General features: G+C 38.7%; 1 protein-coding gene across 2 annotated transcripts in view; it reads right to left on the minus strand.

Moving 5' to 3' along the window:
• Positions 1 to 21,292, minus strand: part of LOC121524876 (nucleus accumbens-associated protein 2) — a 72,437-nt gene that overhangs the window by 50,294 nt on the left and 851 nt on the right. Inside the window, exon 2 of one of the 2 annotated variants that reach the window (XM_041810421.1) lies at positions 3,025 to 3,086. The exons of the other annotated variant lie outside the window; for it this stretch is intronic. The gene's annotated coding sequence lies outside the window, so the exon portion shown is untranslated. The remainder of the gene's footprint in view (positions 1 to 3,024; positions 3,087 to 21,292) is intronic. 2 annotated transcript variants of the gene reach the window in all.

A 21,292-nucleotide genomic window follows, 5' to 3' on the forward strand; every position in this document is an offset into this window, starting at 1 on the left:
GCCAGAGGAGCCCGGTGCAATGCAAAAAAAAAAAAAAAAAAAAAAAAAAAATGAGGACACATCTTTCAGCATCACTGCCCCACTGTCTACAGACAGGCATGCACAAACACACCCACACAAAGACATACAGAGAGAGCGAGCGGTGCCCACATCGACTGCATGTACGTTTTTCAATTAGAGCAGACAGAACGCTTTAATTCATTCTCATGCATGGGAAAGAAAAAACAGAAGGGGAACGAAGCGCTGTTTGATATCATGATGAGGGTAGGTGAATCAAAAGAATGTCTCATGACATGCAGCAGAGATTTCCCATGATTGCAATCATAATGTTGCCTTGTGTTATAATTTGTCATAAAAGATGGCTTGTTCAAGTGCTCCGTGATACGTATACACATTTATTTTGAGTGCACACCCCCCTCCCCTGACTGACTCCCACCCACATGCACTTTACTGTGACCTAAGAATCTCCCAGTCAGCACCAGACTAAGCCTGCATACATGTGCTCAAATAACATGTCACCTTGGTTAACCTCGACACACGGGTAAAACACTGAGAGGGACCCTAGCTGACCTACACTAACTGAGTTTGTTGATCACTTTCAAAAGTGGGTAAACAGAATGGAAAAAGGCCGCACCCTCTCAAAACAGAAACATCCCATGCATTTTTATAACGCTACACAAAGAAAACATATAGATGTGGGCCAGCCGGTTGAGCAGGATTAAAACATGATCAGTGGGACATGCATTATGTCCATGGAAAGAAGAGACACTCAAAAGTCTGATACACAAGTGCTTAGGCTGAGCGTCAACCCTGTTTCCAAGAGCTGATCGGTGGAAATCCTTGTTTGACTTTTAAGTGGTTGCTGTTGCATTACTGTACACAAAGGTATCATTGTTAAACCTGCAATAAGAGATACCATTACAAAACTATCATCACTGATGATCTGTGCACCAACGGAGCCTTTACTTCCTTTCATGTGGCTGAAACAAATAAACCTTTTCTATTTTTATAAGTATTTTATGTCAAAGCAGTGATTTCTAAAGTGTGGGTCATGGTTCCTGAGAGGGTCGCAAAGGAACAGCAAATGGGCCACGATGGTTGAATTATAAGAAATTGAAAGATATAAATGCAAACTGTTTAACATTAACTTTTTTCTCCCTGGCCACTCTGGCTAATAGTTTTCCAAAGTTAGTAGCCACTCTGAATTTTTACTAGCCAACCTTCTAGTTGAAAATAAAGTTATACATATGTTATATAGTTGAATAAAGTGGGAACAAATATAGAATTTTGCATTTATTTGGGGGAAAATCTGACAATTTTTGTGCAAAGCAGCCTCATTGCAGTAAGCATTTACCATTTTTAGTGTTCACAAACACTGGTGCCAACAGCTAAGACTCGTTAGAATAAAGAACAGGATATGTCAAAGATAAATTTAATGGCTAGTGGGAGTCACTGTACAGCTCGCTGACCAGGGTCATCTTGGTCCGACAAAAGCTTTTTGATATATGTGCACTGATACTACCTACTACCTTCTAAACTAAGAAGGTAAGATAAAATAGCATGGTACCAAAATCATGTATCAATACAGCACAAAGCTAAACCCTTGAGCTTATTAGCCTAGCACAAATGATGCTAATAAAAGAAAAGTAATATGCCAAACAAGTCCTTTGAGCTCAGTACATAAGAAAAAAAGATCCCAATATTGCAGACACATTTGTATATGATAAAGCTACAGCCATTAGCCAGTTAGCATAGCCTAGCTTAACTTACAAATATAACAGCGTCTTTGAAGTTAAGAAAAACCAACTGGTACTCAAGCAATAATCACATATTAATCAGTACAAATAAGTGAAGTATTGAAACATCAAGCAAAGGTTATGTGATTAGCTTTTCTGACTTAAAAAAATAATATAATTTTTCTTAAGAAACTGAGTAATTTCAAAAATCCTTGTATGGCAACTTTGTGATGAGAAATTTACCATATGGATATTTTTTGTAAAAGGAAGTTACATTTTTATGTCTTTAGTGAAGTTGAGATGTCTAACATGGGCCTCTATGGGCACTAGCTTGTTTTTGTAGTTAGCATCTAGTGGTCAGTTGAGGAACTGCACCTTTTACCATCTCCACAGTTGCTAAAGTTCCCATAAAATGCTGCTTCATGAACAGATATGTGTGGTATTTCTTGTTTATTCTAAGTGTTGGCAAAAAGCCCAGAGCAATGTGCATTTTTCAGATAAGAGCTCTTAATATATGAGTACCAAAAAGGACAACAAAGTTCGAGGGATTATTAAGTTAACTGTTCAGAAAAACATGAAACTACAATTTTCACAATACCTAGAGATGTTAAAGAACATTAGAGAGGGTCTGAAGTTAGTTTTCTCCTTCAACACATAACTATAATGAAATCATCTGTGATTTAGCCATAACTGCTAATGTATGTTAGCTGTAAAAGGGTTGGAGGGGGGCTGAGCTGTGAATACCCCCTGTCTTAGATTCCTGTCTTTTTCCACTGGCCCCTATCAGCATTCTGCCACGCTGCTGGGACATGAAGACCACATACAGAGCGGGCCATCGCCACAGGGGAGGGGTCAACAGCTATGCCTGCCCCACGTGTTACCTTATGCACTAATTATCGCTTTTTCTGTTTACTGGCAGGAGTCTTGAAAGCGGCTTCAAGTTTGCAGCAATTTAATTATGTACAGCACACAGCAAAAGAGCATGGAAAATTGAGGTGGGCTGCGAGGATAAATGCCATCCACAGTGCTCGCTCGCCCTCTCAGAGTGAGTGTGTATGGCCCTGCATGAATCTGTGGGGTTTATTTATGTGATGTGAATGCTTGTGTGTGTTTGTGCATGTCTGTGTGCGTCATCCCCCCGAATTATAGGTTTGACTTTCACAGTAAATCTAATGTCCCCTCGCTGAAACTTTAAAGGATCGGAGTAAATTGTTCTAAAACACGTCCAGGCTACATCAGAGCCTTTAGAAAAGAATAGAGAGGGGTTAAAAAGTTGACTCAAGCTTACGTCTTTACTTTGGAGGATTCTCAGTAAATGGCAGTGACCTTGTGGTTGTGATCTCCATCGTACTGTAAATTAAACACAGAGAGGGTTTAAGAAAGGTTCCCAGAAGTGCAAATTAAGTACCAGGTAATATGGGCAGAGTGCCTCTTGTGAATAATCTCTCTGTAAGCCAGTGTAAATGTCATAAAACGGAGACTAAAAATGTTAGTTGACAGCCGTTTTCCATGAGGAAGACTAGACTAAGGCTAGCTTATTTGGTGATAAAACAGTGATGAAAAGTTTGATTAGTTTCATCACAGAGACTTAAGTGTTAGAGCAGGAGTGTTAGACATTCAAAGCCTGATATTTCTCGAGTGAACATGTAATATGCCAAAACACACAGATTGGGTGGATAGTACTGAAAGTATGTCAACATTTCTTCAGCATATTTTAAAGCAATTAAAATACTAACTGTGCATTATTAAGTATTTTATACTTATATTAACTTTACAATAAGGCTAATACAATTAGATCAAAGAAAATAAAGTGAAAATTAAAGAGAGGGGTCCAGTGAGACACCAACTCCATCAGGACAGAAGTGACATATTTTGCCAGCACAACAAATATGCCGTCTATTAAGTAGTTACTTGAGAGAAGTAGGTATGTGGCTCGTTTTAGCTACTCTAGCTAAAGTATGCTACATGTATAGCTAATGTAGCTACATAATTAATTCAGCTATGTTAGCTTTAGCAGTGTTAGCTGTAGCAAATGTGGCTAAAGCTAACAAAGCTACTTAAACGTTCTTAGCTATGTTAGCTAACCTAGCTTTGTTAAAGTATGGCTATCATGCTTGGTTTAATCATCAATGTTTGTTTTGACAAACCTGTCCTGTCGGCACAAAAAAGTTACCTTTTGTGTACTATTAAAGATACCTTGTTAGCTACATAGCTAACATAGCTATGTACTCTTTGGTAGCTTAATTAGCTTTAGCTACATATGCTTCGTTAATGTGTTTTCACAAGCTTTTTTTTTGTCCCTGTTAGCTATTCTTTGTAGGTGACGTCATGGTACAGTGGAAAACTCCAAATGGGAGTGAATTTGCACAGAGAAGCGCTATCAAAATGCCAAAGTTCACTGCTGTTTATGACTGCCAACTGTTCAAATTATGAAAAAGAGAAATTGAGAATTGAGAATTGAGCTACTTTTGAGTCACGACATTAGTGATACAAGGAAAAAAAAAAGTTTCAAAAACTCATAGAAATCGTGGCAGGCCTGGATTTAAAGCCCATCGAAAGCCTGAACAGCCACGAAACACTCCTGTATGGTCCATTTTCACAAAGAAGTCCAGTTTGGCTCTGTACACTTTGCTACAGTATAACCTATTAAACCCTGATCTTCCCACAGCTGATGCAGTCCAGTCTTGCTCGCGAATGTCTGCCTCTTTTAAGAGATCTGGATAGTGTGGCTCAGCTCAGTAGAGCTGATGTTTGGCTCCCAGACAACTCTTCATTTGGTGCCAGTTTGGCTTTTTAAATGCGGATTAAATAACAAAAATGTAGGAAAGGAAACTGGCACTGAAACAGGAGCTAGCTACTGTCGTTTGCATTAAAGAGCCGTTACGTAGAAGTGGCTTGTTCATGTTGGTGTGTGTATATATTTTCTGATGGTAACTGCAGCAAACCTTTCCATTTAGGGCTTTAATGTACTTTCTTCTGTTCCAGTTCATTCCTAATGGCTGGTCTTCACTTCCTGCCTCCCCAGCTGGCATTCACTCCTCATCTGTATCACATGACTGCAAATAACCTATGGTTAAAGTTTTGTGAATAGGTTTTGCAGGTTAGGTTTGTTACTTTTGGTGACCAACTCTTACCAAAACTGTAATCCAGTTTGATTTAGAAATTGTTGCACGTATTTTCACCCTGACAGTGGTGGTGTCTGACAGAGGTGGCCTGCGAAAATGAAGACTAAAACTTGAGTTTTCATCAAGTAACACTAGACATAAACTTAAAAGTGTGTCTAAAACTAAAAGGCATTTTCATCTAAAGACTAAAACTAAAGTCTAAATTGCTGTCAAAATTAACACTGCTGTAAGCCTACATAACCTTCATGAATATTTAATGTGTCAATGCAACAAATCGCTTTAATAATTGTTTCCACTATGAATTATTATGCTGCAAAATCTAATTTTCCATCCCTTTAGAAAAGGCGATCTTATGACTATATCAGAAACACATCCTCGTCATACTTCTCGGCACTCTTCAGTTCTCTGCTACAGCTACGTGCTCCTTTTCATGCTGAAAATACTTGGAACAATCAAATGTGCACAGGCTCCCATTCTTTTCTTTTTTTCTACTCAAGCACAAACGCACAGACGTACACAATTTCTCCCTCTCTCTCTCGCTCCACACACAAAGACACACATACACAGGCACGACATTCATGCCATGTGATCTTGCTAGGCATTATGCCAACGGCCAAACATGTCACTTACCAGAAATCTCTGAGATAGAGCGAGAGAGAGAGAGAGAGAGAGAGTGAGAGAAAGTGAGAGAGAGAGAGATTCTGCACATTTGCCAGTTTGTGAGAGCTCCTTGTCAAGTGTAAGTACAGTACATACGCAGGGAAAGTGAAATGTAGCTGCTACAGTTATCTGCAATGCACTGTGGTGTGGGGGCTGTTGATTCTGAGAAGAAAAAAAAGAAAAGAAACAAGAGAGACACGTGATCTTTGAGATCTAATGTGGAATTGTTCAGAGGAACATGCCATGTTTACTGTTCATTGTCTAAATTCTTGGAAGGCTTCCTGAAAAGCACGTAGTGAGCCAAAGCAGCCCAAATCGGTTACATTTCAAGGTTCCTAATGGCTTTTACTGATCCTCTCTGTCTTTCTCCAAGTCACGGTTTGTAGCATATTCACATCTTGACTGTACCTGCAAGTTTTTGCAAAATAAATCACTACAAAGCAAGTTAATTTCCTTTTTTACTTGCACGTGAAAGTTGAGTATGAAAACAGAGCAGAAGGTTTCAAACCTAAGCAGAAAAATCCACATTTTATTTAAATCTGTGAATTCCCTTGGTTGTGCAAACACTTACAGTATATTCAAAGAAAACCCCAACCCAGCCCCACTGCCCATTAACTAAGCAGTGATTTCGAGGAAAAGGCCAAATCCTCTTTTCTTGCCTTTGCAATCGCCCTTGCGCCATAAACATGTGGCATGCAAAATAGTTTGGTTGCAGGCTAATAATGCCATGCCGTAGAGAAATGCAAATCTCCTGGTGTAGACTTTGCCAGTGAAGTCTCAACAAGTGTATTCATAAAAATACTTCTTAACAACTGAGCAGCTGATGACTCTTTTTGTTCTCTCTCCTTTTTCAAGACCAAAACTTGCTGATTGAGGTGGGAAATGTTGCCTACTGTACTTGGTAGTCAGTGTTCAAGACTGATCAGAGAGGCATTTGGTTGTAATTTGGTTTATCTAAGTAAATTTTCTCCTTTAGCAGTGCTGCCAAATTCGCCTATTCAGGAGTCAATTTGATTTGATGCGACTCCCAGCATGATTTGGGCTTTGACTGATAAAACACATGGGCACGATGGGGTCAGGCCTCAGAATATCCACCAACCAACATCCAATTTAGCATGATAAGAGCCAAATTATATCAGATTTACAATCTTTGGACCCTTATAATCTCATTTCCTCAGGCGTTTCAACTAGGGCTGTCTAAGGTTTTCAGAATTTTTGATACTTCAATACATTTCTATACTACATGCTCTGTTATTTCTATATTCATTAATACCAGAAGAACCTAAGTTTTGGAGAAAAACAGATAAAAACTTACTTAACCCATCAATGCCATTAGCAGAGAGAGACAGACATTATGCAGCGATGGCCAATCAATCTTTAATCTCCGCCCTCCATCAGCCTCTATCCTCACTAACTGTTCATTTCTCAAGATGGCAAATCTGTTTATTAAATCTCTTTAGCATCTCTCAAAGATGCACATGCTTACATGAGTGTCAGTTACAGAGATAGAGAGACAGCGATGTCTCCTGGTCCCTTAAAGTTTTCCTTTACATCCCGCCCTACAGACTGACGACAGCCCTACAGACCTGCACAAACACTGACGCTAAAAAATGACCCAAATATAAAAAAAAGAAGTTGCAGACAGAGTAGAATAAATGCATACTCTTCTTCTGGTTGATTAATGATAATTCAAAAGAAATATTTGATTTTAGGTAGGCCTTTGTATATTTTCGTAAAAAAAACTTTTTCCTTCACTAGTGTGTTTACTTTGTAGTGAATCTTTCTTATTTACAAGTTGGAAATTAAAAATAAATAACTAAACTAAGAGGTTTTTGATAACCAGGAGTTCTGTGGTATTAAAACAGGTACTGATATCGTCTAATTTTACTGTATTGTATCGAAATTTAAAATTCTGATATCGTGGCAACTCTGAGGCTGTCACAATACCCATTTCCCAAATTTTAAACAAAAAAACCCAAGCACTGTCGATACCTGTTTTGATAGCACAGTAATAAAAAAGGAAGTCCTCTGCGCCTAATATTGGGTAATTTCTCTGTTTTCACTTCTCAAAAACTGCAAGCAAACCTCTTCCCACTCAGTGCGTTTACATGCATAGTTAAATTAAGATACCAATTAAGCTCAGATGACAATTTTACTAGAGTCTTCCTGTCCTTAGGCTGCCAGTCTTACTATATTCTTGAGAGGCCTGGACGTTGAGTTGTGGCCAGAAGCGCCAACAAGACTCCTTTATGACAACTTTTTTTTGGCGCATTTTTGAGTATGTTGGCAAGACTGTATGTCTAATGTTGACGTTCTAAGGAGAGCAGGGACGAAGTGCCGGACAGGCATATGCCACCATACTTGACCTGACTGTGCTTGCCCCAGTATGAATATAAACCAGGTATCATATAGGTGTCCACCTTTGTAAGGAGAAATATTGGCCTCTACCATAGCAGCTAGTTACCATTGGGCCTTCTCCCGGTTAACCATGCCAACAAGCTGGTTGGTTGCTAACTGGCTGTATATTAAACAGCCAAAACATATAGTGAAGCTTTCTAGCTCTGTATACTTAGTACACACTCTACACTTTTACTCTTGGTACAACAGAGATGAACCCCTAACTCTAGCATATGGTTTCCAAAGACAGCAAAGCCACTACTGTTATGCTTAATATTGATGCTGTTTAACCTACAGGTCAAAACATATGCAAAACGCCCAGTCTAGTCTGGTTCAGCTGAGGTGTACATGCAAAAGAGAATCAATCAGTCTTCAGTGGCATTATTTAGGCATGTTAGTCAAACCTCTAAAACAGTGGTTCTCAAATGGTGTGGCAAGGCACACTAGTGTGCCTTGAGGCAAGTCAGGGTGTGCCTTGGGGATCTGGCTGGGCCCTGATAAACCCAGAGGTAGGTCCTGCCTAGCTATGATTTATTGATGATATCAGTGCATGTGTGTTGGATCAGTTGCATTGGTGCTAGCGTCCTGGCTAACAGTTACCTTATTTGGCAAGATATTATTAAGTTGAAATTGGTGTTGAAATTATTAATTCACGCTACTTATTTTGACAACTTCAACCATTTTTGCTGCTTTTTGCAATCATGCAACTATTTTCAAATACTTTGTACCCATTTTTGCAACTTTTTTAGCTACATTTTTGCTCACAATTTTTGCTACCTTTTTACCAGGTTTTGCCTACTTTTGCTATTATTCTGACATTTTTTGCCATTTTTTCCATCACTTTTAACCCCTTTTTACCACCTTTTAGCAACTTTAACCCTTTTTGCCACTTTCCCGCCACTTGTAATCTATTTTACCACCTTCTTGCCAATTTTCACTCACTTTGCATTTGTTTGGCCACTTCTTTGGCCAATTTTGCCCATTTTTTAAAATAGTCTATTTTGTATTGATATTAATATGGTGTGTCTTGAGATTTTTGGCTTAACCTTAGGTGTGCCTTGGGCGAAAAAAGTTTGAAAACCACTGCTCTAAAAGCTGATTTACAATTAAGGCTGATATATTCTGCTGATATGTATAGCAGCTGTATTGGTTGTAAATATCAGCAGAAATTTACACATCTGCTGATACTGATAGCATGCCATTAATATCATGCAACCCTAATGTAAACATACTGACTGTCTAATCTGTAGCGATTTATGATGATTTATGCCACCCTTATGTGATCCTCTCTCCATATAAAAGGCATGAAATATGTAAAGTGATTAATGTGCACTTGCATCTTAGCATGGATTGTTTTAATTATTGTAGTGTCTGGAGCAATGTCTCATGCAACACCATTGTCTTGGAGCCTCTTACATAAAGAATGCTTTTACTTATATGGTCTATTGGCATCTTTTTAGATATTTCTCTGAGTCAGTTCTCTGTGATTTTGTCTTAAAAGTATTACTTCAGTCACATTTAGATGTTGGCACTGTTTACAAAGTATTGTGTTGGCACTGGTATTGAAAAAACCCCATACAATACTCAACCCTACTAACTTGTAAATTTATACTGGCACTGGCCAGCATATTTATGCAATTTAAAACCCTTTTCACAGTGCAATTCCACAACATCACCACAGCAAATCTCTGCCATCATTAAGTCCTTATACGTCTATATTGAACTGGATGATAATGGTTTAATTTGACGGCATGTTAAAGCATTCAGGAAGCATGAGAAAGCATGGCATCTGGCCACATGACACAGTGGGAGCTCTTCATATACATGGAGGGATAACTTTCACCCCCATTAGACATCCGTGACATTTATATTGAAGATGAAACTTCTGAGCAGGGTAAATATTAAAGTTGAAGTGGCAGTCTGGGGCATTAGACTGAGCCTCACACTAGATGATTTAAGTCCAACTCTAGGCCTGACCTCCCCCCAGTGATCAAGTGGGTGCTTGACCCAATTTACTTTTCCAAATGATCCGAAATTATATGGCATTAATATAACAATACTACTGCTCCTGACAGAGTCACACCAGCCATGCTCTTGATTAAAGGTGTGATAAACAGCAAGTGTGTAGTCTTGTAGCCTGGCCTTATCCTGAGTTGGTTCATTCTGAGGATTTTAATTTTAAATATCAGTTGAAATTGTCCTTATGTCTGTGATCTCCCAGGCAAGTTTGACTTGCAATTCATAGTCGATTTAAGATAAGATAAGATACCCCTTTATTAGTCCCACAAGGGGAATTATTCCTCTCCTATGCGGCTGTCATGAAAAAGATGTACTTTAAAAAAGTTTTTTCAATACAATCGATCACTAGAATAAGAGACTGCATCCTTTTGAAACACACAGTAATAAAAAAGGACCCACAAGCACTCTACAACTCATAAGAAAGACAATCTGCTATCTTGCTTTCCTGTTTGGAGTATTTAATATCCGAAATGTTTTGCAAATAACACAAGAAAAATAACACAGGCAAACATTTGCATACTGGCTGTAGAGGAGAAATTCAATGCAGACCTGGGAATAGTTCAGTTTAATTTGCAAGCCCATTTTAATTGTTGCCACTTGAAGGGAAAAATCACCTTGACACCTACACACTCAGTCAGTAACTGCTGTGTGCTGGAGTGCAGACGGACATATTTATGCAGAAATGTAGATAGAATATGAATGATCTTCAGACTAGACATGGAAGTAGCATTTTTTAACAGCTGTGGCTTTATGTGGCGTCTTGATGGACAGCTGTAATGGCTCATAATTCGGTAGAAATACATTTCCTTACCGTTTGAACATCAGTTCTGTTAACAGTGGAAGTAGACAAGCCAGAACACACCAGCAGCAGCTTTCTAATCCGTCAGGGTTTAACTAGAACAGGCTCTGCCCTATGTAGAAAACACAAGACTCATGTATGAGACTATATGACTGGTGCCCTGTATCGCATACCATCAGCAGTGAGTCATTACTGTCTCAGGAGAGGAAAATCATACACAAGTAAACACATTCCCCACATGAGTATACACGCATATAAAGCATTAGGCATGAGGGCATTTGCAGAGTGCACATAAGGACAGTCTGCAATGTCTGAATGGAGTTTGGTGCCACAAACGTCTCACTAAAAGGAAGGCTTTTATCTCAGAAAGGTGCAGGTTATCTCAACAAATGGAGACAAAAACATTCAAAATATGAATAAAGTTTGGTTCAATAAACGTCCCACAAAAGGACAGGTTTTTTATATCAGCAAGTTGCAGATTATCCAACCTGATGGGGTCAAAACCTTAACATTAAGAACAAAGTTTGGTTCAATAAATGTCTTACTAAAGCAGGGAAACTTCTGTATTTGTAAGGTGCATTTTATCCCACCAAATAGAAATAAAAGTCAATAAGTTATGAATGAAGTTTTGTTCAATAAATGTTTTTGAAAATGAAGGAATTTTTTGATCAATAAGGTGCAATTTCAAAGGTAAAAATGGGCTAAAGGGTACAAATTTTGAAGTTCAGAAAATGCTTTTAAAAGCAGGCATATAAAGACTAAAGTCTTGGAGTTTGGTTCAGTAAAAGTCAAAATAAAGGAGGGAATGTTCATGATCAAGGTTGGTTCACTGAAACGTTAAATAGAAGAAATTAAGGGCAAAATTTTTTGTACTTTTTTCATTAATCAAGGGGATTTTTTTAGATATAGTTTTGGTCCTTTAATGTCTTTATTTAGTGAGGATGACAGTGGATGTAGGTCTGACCTGAACCCGGGCCACCCAGGTACATGAGATGGGACCTAACCACTAGGTCATCTGCGGCCCCATCAAGGGGATTTTCACCAGGTCAGAGACAGACGTCTTCAAATTATGAACGACGTTGGGGTCAATTAAAAGGGAATATTTACATTAATTTGGCAAAGTTTCAACTGAAAATAAGACATCAGGTCTTTACGTTTTGAATATGGTTTGGTTTAGAATTTTTCTTTTTTAAAAAGGAGGGCAAAAAGAAGCAAAGTCCTCAAGTTTGATCCAATAAATGTCTTAATATAGGAAAGCATTTTGCATCAGTAACATGAAGTTTGTCTGAGAAGGCAGGCAATAAAGTCTTAAAGACTGTAATAAAGTTTGACTCGGTAGATGTCTAAATAAATAAAGGCAAATAGGGACAAAAGTCTTTGAGATTTGAATGGAGTTACCTTGATAAAGAAAGGATGTTTTTACATCTGTGTGGTGTGATTTAGCTCAACCAATAAGGACAAAAACCTTTGAGTTTTCAATGGAGTTACCTTGGTAAAGGAGGAGGTTTGTTGCATCATAAATGGGCAGTTCAACTCGGCAAACAAATATGTCTAAATCAAAAAAAGAAAACTGAAAGTTGTTATGAGAAAAAAGGGAATGAAATTGTAAGTTTTAAGCGACAGTTGGTTCAGTAAATTGGAGTGAGTTATCACATAAGTGATGTGCAGTTTCACTCAGGAAACTGGGTCAAAAAACTTCATAATCTGAATAAAATCTGGTTTGGGGAATGGCTTGGTAAATAAAGGCAAAAAGGAGCCAAGTCTTTCAGCTTAAACTATTGATAGAGAGTTTTTTTTTTTACATCAGCCAGGTGTGATTACACGGCAAACATTGACAGAAGTCTAAGCTTCAATTTAATTTTGGTCAGTAGATGTCAGTAAAGGGCACTTTTGGCTTAAAAGGGACACAACCAACCAGTTTTGCATCAAGTTTGGTTCAATCACGTCTTCATGACAGGAGGAAGCTCTTACACTATCAGGGTGCATTTTAATTAAAAAACTGAAGGTAAATAAAAGAAGCAATGAATGAGGTTTGGTTTGGTGAACTTCTAAATAAAGATGCTCAAATAAGGAGCCTTGTAGTCATGTTTGTGCACCTCATTCATACAGGCTGTCAAATCGCACCCATGTGGCTCCTTACCCACATGTGATTCCCTACTCTCTTTCTCTCTCCAGCTCATTCCACCGTCTTACCCTTTTATATCCTGTGGAATTTTTGCATCAGTAAGCTCTATTTTTGTCCTTCTTTGTCCTCTGCAAACAAGGACAAATGTCTTCAAGTTTAAATTAATTTTGGTTCAACAAATGTCCTTGTAAATGAAGGATTTGTCATTCACCAAGGGAATCTCGTTTTTTTTATCCAAAAATATGGACAAAAGTCTAAGTTTGACTGAAGTCTGGTTTCGTGAATGTCTTATCAAGGGAAGGGTATTTTTATATCTGTTAACTGTAGTTCTCAATTGTTAGATTATTTCAAGAAGCCTATTTAAGAGTCTTCCTGGGTTAGCTGTTCACATATGCACCCACAGCAGGAGGCTATCCCTGTTGGATGGGAGGTTTCCACAGTCAATATAAATGTCAAAACAACATAGACATGGAAGTGGCAGACAAAGCAACAGCCTCCACTATAGTGGCGGCATTTGCCTTAATGTCAGTGCTGTGTGCCGATCAACATGCTCACGTAATCCAAAAAAAGCAGAGAAGGCTTTGGGACTCCGGGAAGCCATGGTGAGAGCCATTGTCTACAAACAGAGAAAACTTGGAACAGTGGTGAACCTAACCCGGGATTGGCCGGCCTACCAACATTACTCCAAGAGTGCATTAGCAAGTCATCCAAGAGGTCACAAAAGAACCCAGAACAACATCCGAAGACCTGCAGACCCAACTTGACCCAGTTAAGGTTCATGGTTCAACAATAAGAAGGAGACTGGGCAAAAATGGCATTGATGGGAGAGCTCCAAGGCCAAAACCATTGCTGATCCAAAAGGACATAAAGGAGGCATCCTAATCAGAAGCCCAAACAGACTCAACTGGCTCCTTTTGACAACCTTTCCAACATCACCCTATCTCTAAGGTTTAGCCCAGACACCTTCCTAGGGAATCTCATTTTGACCACTTGAACTTTCAGTCTCATTCTTCAGTCTTTACCCAGAATTCATGACCATAGGTGAGGGTTGGAACAAAGATTGAGGGGTAAATTGAGGGCTTTGCCTTCCGGCTTAGCTCCCTGTAATGACCCCTCTTCAGCAGAGCGGTCTGGTACAATGTCTACAATGCTGCTGACACTGCACCAATCCGCTTGTCAATTTCACAGTCCATTTTACCCTTCCTTGTGAACAAGACCCCAAGATACTTGAACTCCTTTACCTGAGGCAAGGACTATCTCCCCACCCAGAGAAAGGAATCCACTGTACTCTTCCAGCTGAGAACCATGGAGGACTTGGACGTGCTGAACCCTCATCCTGATCGGTGCACTCAGCTACAACCCAGCTGAGGAAGCCAACAGGACCAAATCCTCGGCAAAAAGCAGGTGGTGTGGGCCAGAGATGAAATTCTGTGGTCCCTGAACCAAAAACCCTCCTTCCAAATGACTGCGCCTGGAGATCCTGTCCATGACAAACTGCATTGGAGATAAGGGGCACTATATTCTCGGAGTACCCCCTGTGGGACACATTTGCAAGCCTTCCCCAAGTCCACCAAACACATGTAGACTGGATGAGCAAACTCCGATGCTCCCTCAAGATGTCCTGTAAGAGTAAAGAGCTGGTCCACTTTCCCACAACCAGGATGGAATCAGGACTGTTCCTTCTGTATCCCAGGTTCAACAATCAAACTGAGTCTCCTTTCTAGCACCCTACAGTAGACTTTCCCTGGGAGGCTTAGTAGTATGATATGCCTATAACTCAAGCACAACCTCTCTTTGTTGCATCTGGCACAGCATGTCTTAAAAGACCATCATACCAACAGTCAAACATGGTGGTAGTAGTGTGATGGTCTGGGGCTGCTTTGCAGCTTCAGGACCAAGACTTCTTGCTGTAATTGATGGAACCATGAATTCTGCTCTCTAGCAGATAATCCAGAAGGAGAATGTCCAGCTATCACTTTGTGACCTCAAACTTAAGTGCAATTGGGTTGTGCAGCAGGACAATGATGCAAAACATACCAGCAAGTCCACCTCTGGATGGCTTAAAGCAACAAAACAAAACACAACATTAGTTAATGCAAGACACGGTAGTGATACACCCAGCCGTGATCAGCTGACGGCCAGCTGATCCTAACTATCACCTCCCAGCTCCCACAGCCAATCACAGCTCTTTCTGTCAACACAACAGTTCATTTAAATATGATGTACTTCTCAATAATCCCTGCTTGCATTTATGCTGATGCACCACGCTGCTGCTGCTGGCCAAGCTTAACCCTTAGAGCAGGCACAGCCCTTTATAAATCACTTGGTAATGTTTGAACCATAAGTCGTAGACATTTTGTTGTTGTTTTTTTAACTGAAAGCTCTCTGTTGTGCCTTATCATGTCTTCCATGCATTCATAGCTCTTACAGAACATTTTCTAGTGAGCCCTGAACTTGGCTAACTTTCCGGGGTCTCTGGGGACGGTGTTGACATAAATAACAAGAAGTGACACAGTTTATAAAAACGTTGATAACTTTTGAACGACAAGTCATAGTCACTCTTTTCTCCTCTGAAAGCTGACTTTCTTGTCGTTCGTTTGCTACCCTCAATGTCTCCGCAGCCCTAAAGGACGCTGGAACCCGGAACTTTGGTGATTTTTCAGGGTCTTTACAGATCGAATCCAAATTGTTAGATCCGATAATAATCGTCTTTTTATCCATTTTTAATCCATTTTCAATCACTTAGTTTGGCTGTTTGCCCAGGGCATTCGCCATTTTGTTTATCCCAATGCATTGTGGGAGGTGTAGTCAACCAGTTGTGTCTCTACTGCTTAAAGGAATGGCACCAATGAATCAAACTGCAAACAACGTGCATGAACTTTTCTTTGTATATATGTAGATATTTTTAAAACTGTTAGTCACTGAATGTTTATTTTTGCACCGTTTTGTCCCAAAAAGATGGGAGAACAAGTTTGTGCAAAGAAAAAGCTTAGTCACTAATGTTTTCTGTGTTATAAATAAAAATCTCAGAGTTTTAAATTCTGATTTGTTTTTTTCTTTTATATTTAGAGTCCTATAACTTATTTAAAATTCAAGTGACATTGCTGTAGTGTATATATATATATATATATATATATATATATATATATATATATATATATATATATATTATTAAAGCCCAGGTTGTCCTGGAAAAGGATGTATAGAGCTTGACTGTGCACCACAGGGTTGATGTTTTAGAAGCTTTTAAAGACAAACAGCCCAGACGAGACATGATGGTGAAAAAAATAGCTGTGAGCTCTAAGGGTTAACCTCCTCCACCCCAGCCTCCTCCTTTATAGCACAAAGCTTGTTGCACCCTCATAATCAGACTCATGCTTTGGATTAATTGCTTTTGAACTAATTTTATTGTATTCAATGTGTATTTTCATAAATATGTCTATCCATACAGGGTTTCTGGAAAGTCAAAGCATGCTGCTTGACTAACCAAGGGAGAAAGCCTCCTCCGCAAATTAAAACTGTATTTCCATTTTGCAATAAAATGGTTAAATATATGACAAGATGTCCCCAACTGGAATGAAGGTTTTGGAGCAGCGTAGTCAAAGTCTGGACTTTAATCCATTTGAGACGCTGTGGCATGACCTTAAGCAGGCGGTTCATGCTTGAAAACCCTCCAATGCATTAAAACAACTATGCAAAGAAGAGTGGGCCAAAATTCCTCCACTGCCATGTGACAGAGTTTGCCAGCTATCACAAACACTTGCAGTTGTTGCTGCCGAGGGTGGCACAACCAGTTTTAAGGTTTAGTGGGCAATTACTTATAGGACCAGGTAGGTTTGGATGGCTTTTTCCTTGTAATAAATGAAATAATAACTTCAAAACTGTATTTTGTGTTTACTCAGGTTATCTTAATTTGTATGATTATCTGAAACACTTAAATGTGGCAATTATGCAAAAAAATAAGAAGACAAGAAGGGGCAAAATACCTTTCCAGAGCACCCCATTTCTACTCTCTGAATTAATCTCTGAATTTGATAGTTGTATCTATTAATTTTCTCTTTTTTGCAGTGTTTTCTTCTGGTTTCAACTTTTCTGCATATAAATGTCCAACAAAATCTGAAGCAAGACCCTCGCAGAGCAAAAGAATCTCACACCCTCCCTATTTTCTCCCCCTTTCACCCTCTTCTGCCGTGATCCGCCTCGGTTATATATGAAACCGTGTTGTCATTCTCTCTCCTTGACACTCCCCGCTCGCTCACAGCCCCGGGCCCCCTTGTGGAATGCTGTATAGTGTGTGAGGCCTATGGAGGAAGGGCATCCCGGGACACAGCCAGAGCACGCACACGTACACACATGCTAACACGCTCTGTACGGACACACACAGACAAATACAGCTGTTGAGAGCCATCACAACCCTTTGGCAGGCGTCCAAGTCAAAGACGAGTGGTGTTGGAGGGTTTAGAGAGAAAGAGAAAAAAAAAGTCTCACATTTTCCATGTATGTTGTGCTAAACTCTGAAGATAGAAACTTGGCAGAGCAAACACGCACTACCCGGAACTGATTTCCTCGTACTGATGGTAGGGGGGTGGGGGGGGTATCATAAACCACCACGATAAAAGCTGTCTTTGTGTAGCCTTAGGGCTAGCAGGTACACCTATGGATACAGGCTCTTCAAAAGAGTACAGTACATCTTGTGATCCCTGTGATATTATTTTGCACAAGAGAAGTAGAAACATATGGGCAGTAAAGCACTCTGAAGTGGGATTTAATGCTGCAATACAATAAAGAAATCTTTGAACTTTATCAACCAACATGACGCCATAAGACAAGCTTTAGGGTGTCGATTCAACACCTGTCCCTGCCCCACACGCCTCCATAAACTTGTGTATTCTGTTAATTTGTGTTGTTGTTGTCTCCTTGAGAAAACAAAATAAACCTTTTGACAGTGGACTGAGAGTGAGAGCATGTGAGAGAGGGAAGGAAAGTGACAGGAAATGAAGAAAATTGCCACAAGCTACATGCCGGCTAGCCACACACTGCACCCATGTACACACAGGAGAAGGAAGGGGGAGGAGGAGGGGAAGAGGAGGAGGGGGAGGGGGGGTCAGATGGTTCCTGCAGGGTTCAGGTGAGGTAAAGAGGAGACACAGCCTATAGAAGTAGCACTACAGCATGTAGAAGTGGCTGTGCATGCATGAAACTTTGTTCTCAACTTTTTTAGAGCGGTATTCTGATCACTTTAACTTTCTTAAACATGTTCAAATTAATAATTTGACATCAAAACCTTGTGAGCAGAAGTTTAAATCTTGAACTGACGCATTATTTTAAGACAAAACCATGATGCAAAGCAACAACTTCAAACATTTGATGCAATTCTAGTGCAAGTTAAAGAATACTTATGCCTTTTTTGACACAATTGCAGCAAAAATACAATTCCCAGGTACCTAATTTTAGCTACTTTTGCTTTAAACTACCAAAAAATTCAGGATACTTAATTCACACTGTCTTCATTGCACAAATATGAGGAAATTTTTTGGTAATGAAAGGTTGCCAGTGTGATTGTACACTTCAGACAGTGGTCTCTCTCTTCTGGGGAAAGAAAGAATCGTTTTCAACCCATAATCAGCTTGAAATCACCAAAATTTTGTTTGTCATGGCTGTTTTATTACCATAGGATTCTCAGGAAGACAAATGTTTGACCTTTGATACATATCTGGCATATATCAAGCAATGTTGATACCTGTTTTGCTGCTATGCAGATATAGATGTCCTTGGCAACCAATATATTGCTTTACACAACAAAAAAAAGGAGGAAAAAACAAATGGCACACTGTCATATCACAAAAATACAAAGGCAAGTCTTTAGTGACTGAAAATTTACAAGAGTAATAGTCCTTTTAGACAATTATCTTTCTCTTCTGGGGAAATAAAGAGCCATTTCACCATAATAAGCTTGAAATCGCCCAAATTTTGTTTGTTAACAATATTTCATTACCATCAGATTGTTAGGAAGGTAGATTTCTAAAATTTCATTCAATTTCCCAGTCACCCAATATTAGGCAATTTGTTTTGTTTAATAACCAAAAACTCTTGCAAACATCCTTACTTGCACAACTGCTATAGGCAACAGTTTGGTTCCAATTTAAACAATATTCACTCTCTCTGGGAAAAAATAAAGCCATTTTAATCTCCATAAGTTGTTGAAAATAACTGAAACTTTGTTTCTAACAGCTATTTTATTATCGTAGGATCATCAGGAAGGTAGCTTTCTACCTTTTATACAACTCTGACCATTATAAAATTATATTAATACCTTTTGTAATGCAATGGCTAGAAAAATAAGCAGTAGCAAGTTATTTCTTGCTTTTGATGACCCAAAACTTCACACCGCACACTGTCTTAATTGCACCAATATTAGGTAACATTTTGGTAACAAGAAGTTGCCAGAGTAGTTGTCCAGTTTAGACTGGGCTTTCTCTCTTTAAGGGAAAATAAGAGCCTATTTTACACTAAAACTAGCTTGAAATCACCCACATTTCCTTTGTTATGGATATTTAACAATTTTTGGATTGATCTTTTCATATAATTCTGACCATTATCAAATAATATTTTGATACAATGGCATCAAAAATACAAGCCTGGGCAGCCAATATTAGTTTATTTCTTGTATTCAATTACCAATAAACATAGTCAAAATCCTGCACAGTCTCAACTGCAAAAACCCAAGGCAAAACTCTGGTTGCCAGTGTGGTTGTCCTATTTAAACAGCGCTCTTTATCTTTTGGGTCAAGAAGAAGCCAAATTTCCATCCATAATATGCTTGAAATTACCAAAATTGTGTGACTTACAGCTATTTTATCACTGTTGGATTGCAAGGAAGACAGATTTCCACATTTTTATACAAGTCTGGCTATTATCAAATCAAATCAATACCTGTTGACATAATGGCAACAAAAAAACAAGCCTGGGCAACCATTATCAGGTTATTTCTTGCATTCAATCACCATTGAACACAGTCAAATTCCTACACAGTCTTAAAAGTACAAATCCCAGACAATATTTTGGAAACAAAAGTTTGTTTGCATCATTGTCCAATTTTAAAAAGTGCTCGCTGTCTTTAAGGGAAAGTAAAAACCAACTTCCATCAATACTTAGCTTGGAATTTTCATGTCTATTTCATTGCTGGTGAATTGTCAGGAAAATTGATTTCAAACTTTTAATACAAGTCTGGGCATTATCAAGTAAAATTCATACCTGTTTTGACACAATGGCTACAGAAATACAAGCCTGGGTAGCCATTTTTTAATTTTGCCTTGTATTCAGTTACTGAAAAACAGTCAAAATTCCTGCACACACTCTTAACTGCATGAATCCCAGGTAACCAAAAGTCGCCATCATAATTGTCCAATTTAAACATTGCTCCTTATAAACTAAGACAATTTTCCATTCATATTTAATTTGAAAAGACCAAAACTTTGATCCTTATGGCTATTATATCACTGTCAGATTGACGGGATGATAGACTTCTAACTTTTTGTATAAGCCTGGCCAACATCAAATACTACTGACACTCTGGTGAAAAATAATCCAAGCAGGCAACCAAAGGTTTGTCTTAATTGCAGAAATATAAGGCAAATTTTGGTAATGAAAGGTTGCAAGCCATATTGGCCAAATTTACAGTGCTTTCTGTCATTAAGGAAAAGACGGAGACAATTTTCCATTCAAAAATCTGCTTGAAATAACACTGTAGTATTGTAAAGAGACTAGATTTTAACTTTTGATACATATTTGGCATATACTAAACAACATTTAGAACTTTTCTGATGCTATGACAAAAAATAAAGGTCCTACGCAATTAATGTTTAGTCATTTCTAATTGTCTAGGACCAAAATGTGAGGAAAAAACTATCCTATAGTGTTAATTTCTTGTTAAAATATTTACTTTTGTCAAACTTTGGTGTTTTCTGACACTATCATCAAAATAACGGAGATTGAGTCGTCCATAAAAACACGTGGTCGAACAGTACCGCATTATCGAACATTTTGGCAACTCCAGAGGTTTATTTTTCACTATTTTGTGGTCTAAAAGCCTTGACAACACCAGCAACTTTATTACACTTGTGCAAAATAGTCCCTACAGTAACATTGCGACATATATTTAGCACTACAATGGATGCATTATGGGTGGAGATTATTTTTTTTTACTTCATCGTGACGCAAGACTTACAATATCAAGCCACTTTCCACATACTTACAGTTAAAGCCAATGACAATACTATTTTCTGAGTTGAAGTGTCTTAAAGTGCTGCTAAATGTCATTAAAAGTCTATTTTAGTGGGTGAAAAACTACAAATAACATCAGTCTTTAAGTGGCGCGTGGTGATACACTTCTACGGGGATCACCTTCCCACCATCCTTCGCGTGAAATCTT

This window comes from Cheilinus undulatus, linkage group 17 (assembly GCF_018320785.1).
Source record: "Cheilinus undulatus linkage group 17, ASM1832078v1, whole genome shotgun sequence".
Classification (NCBI taxonomy): Eukaryota; Metazoa; Chordata; class Actinopteri; order Labriformes; family Labridae; genus Cheilinus; species Cheilinus undulatus.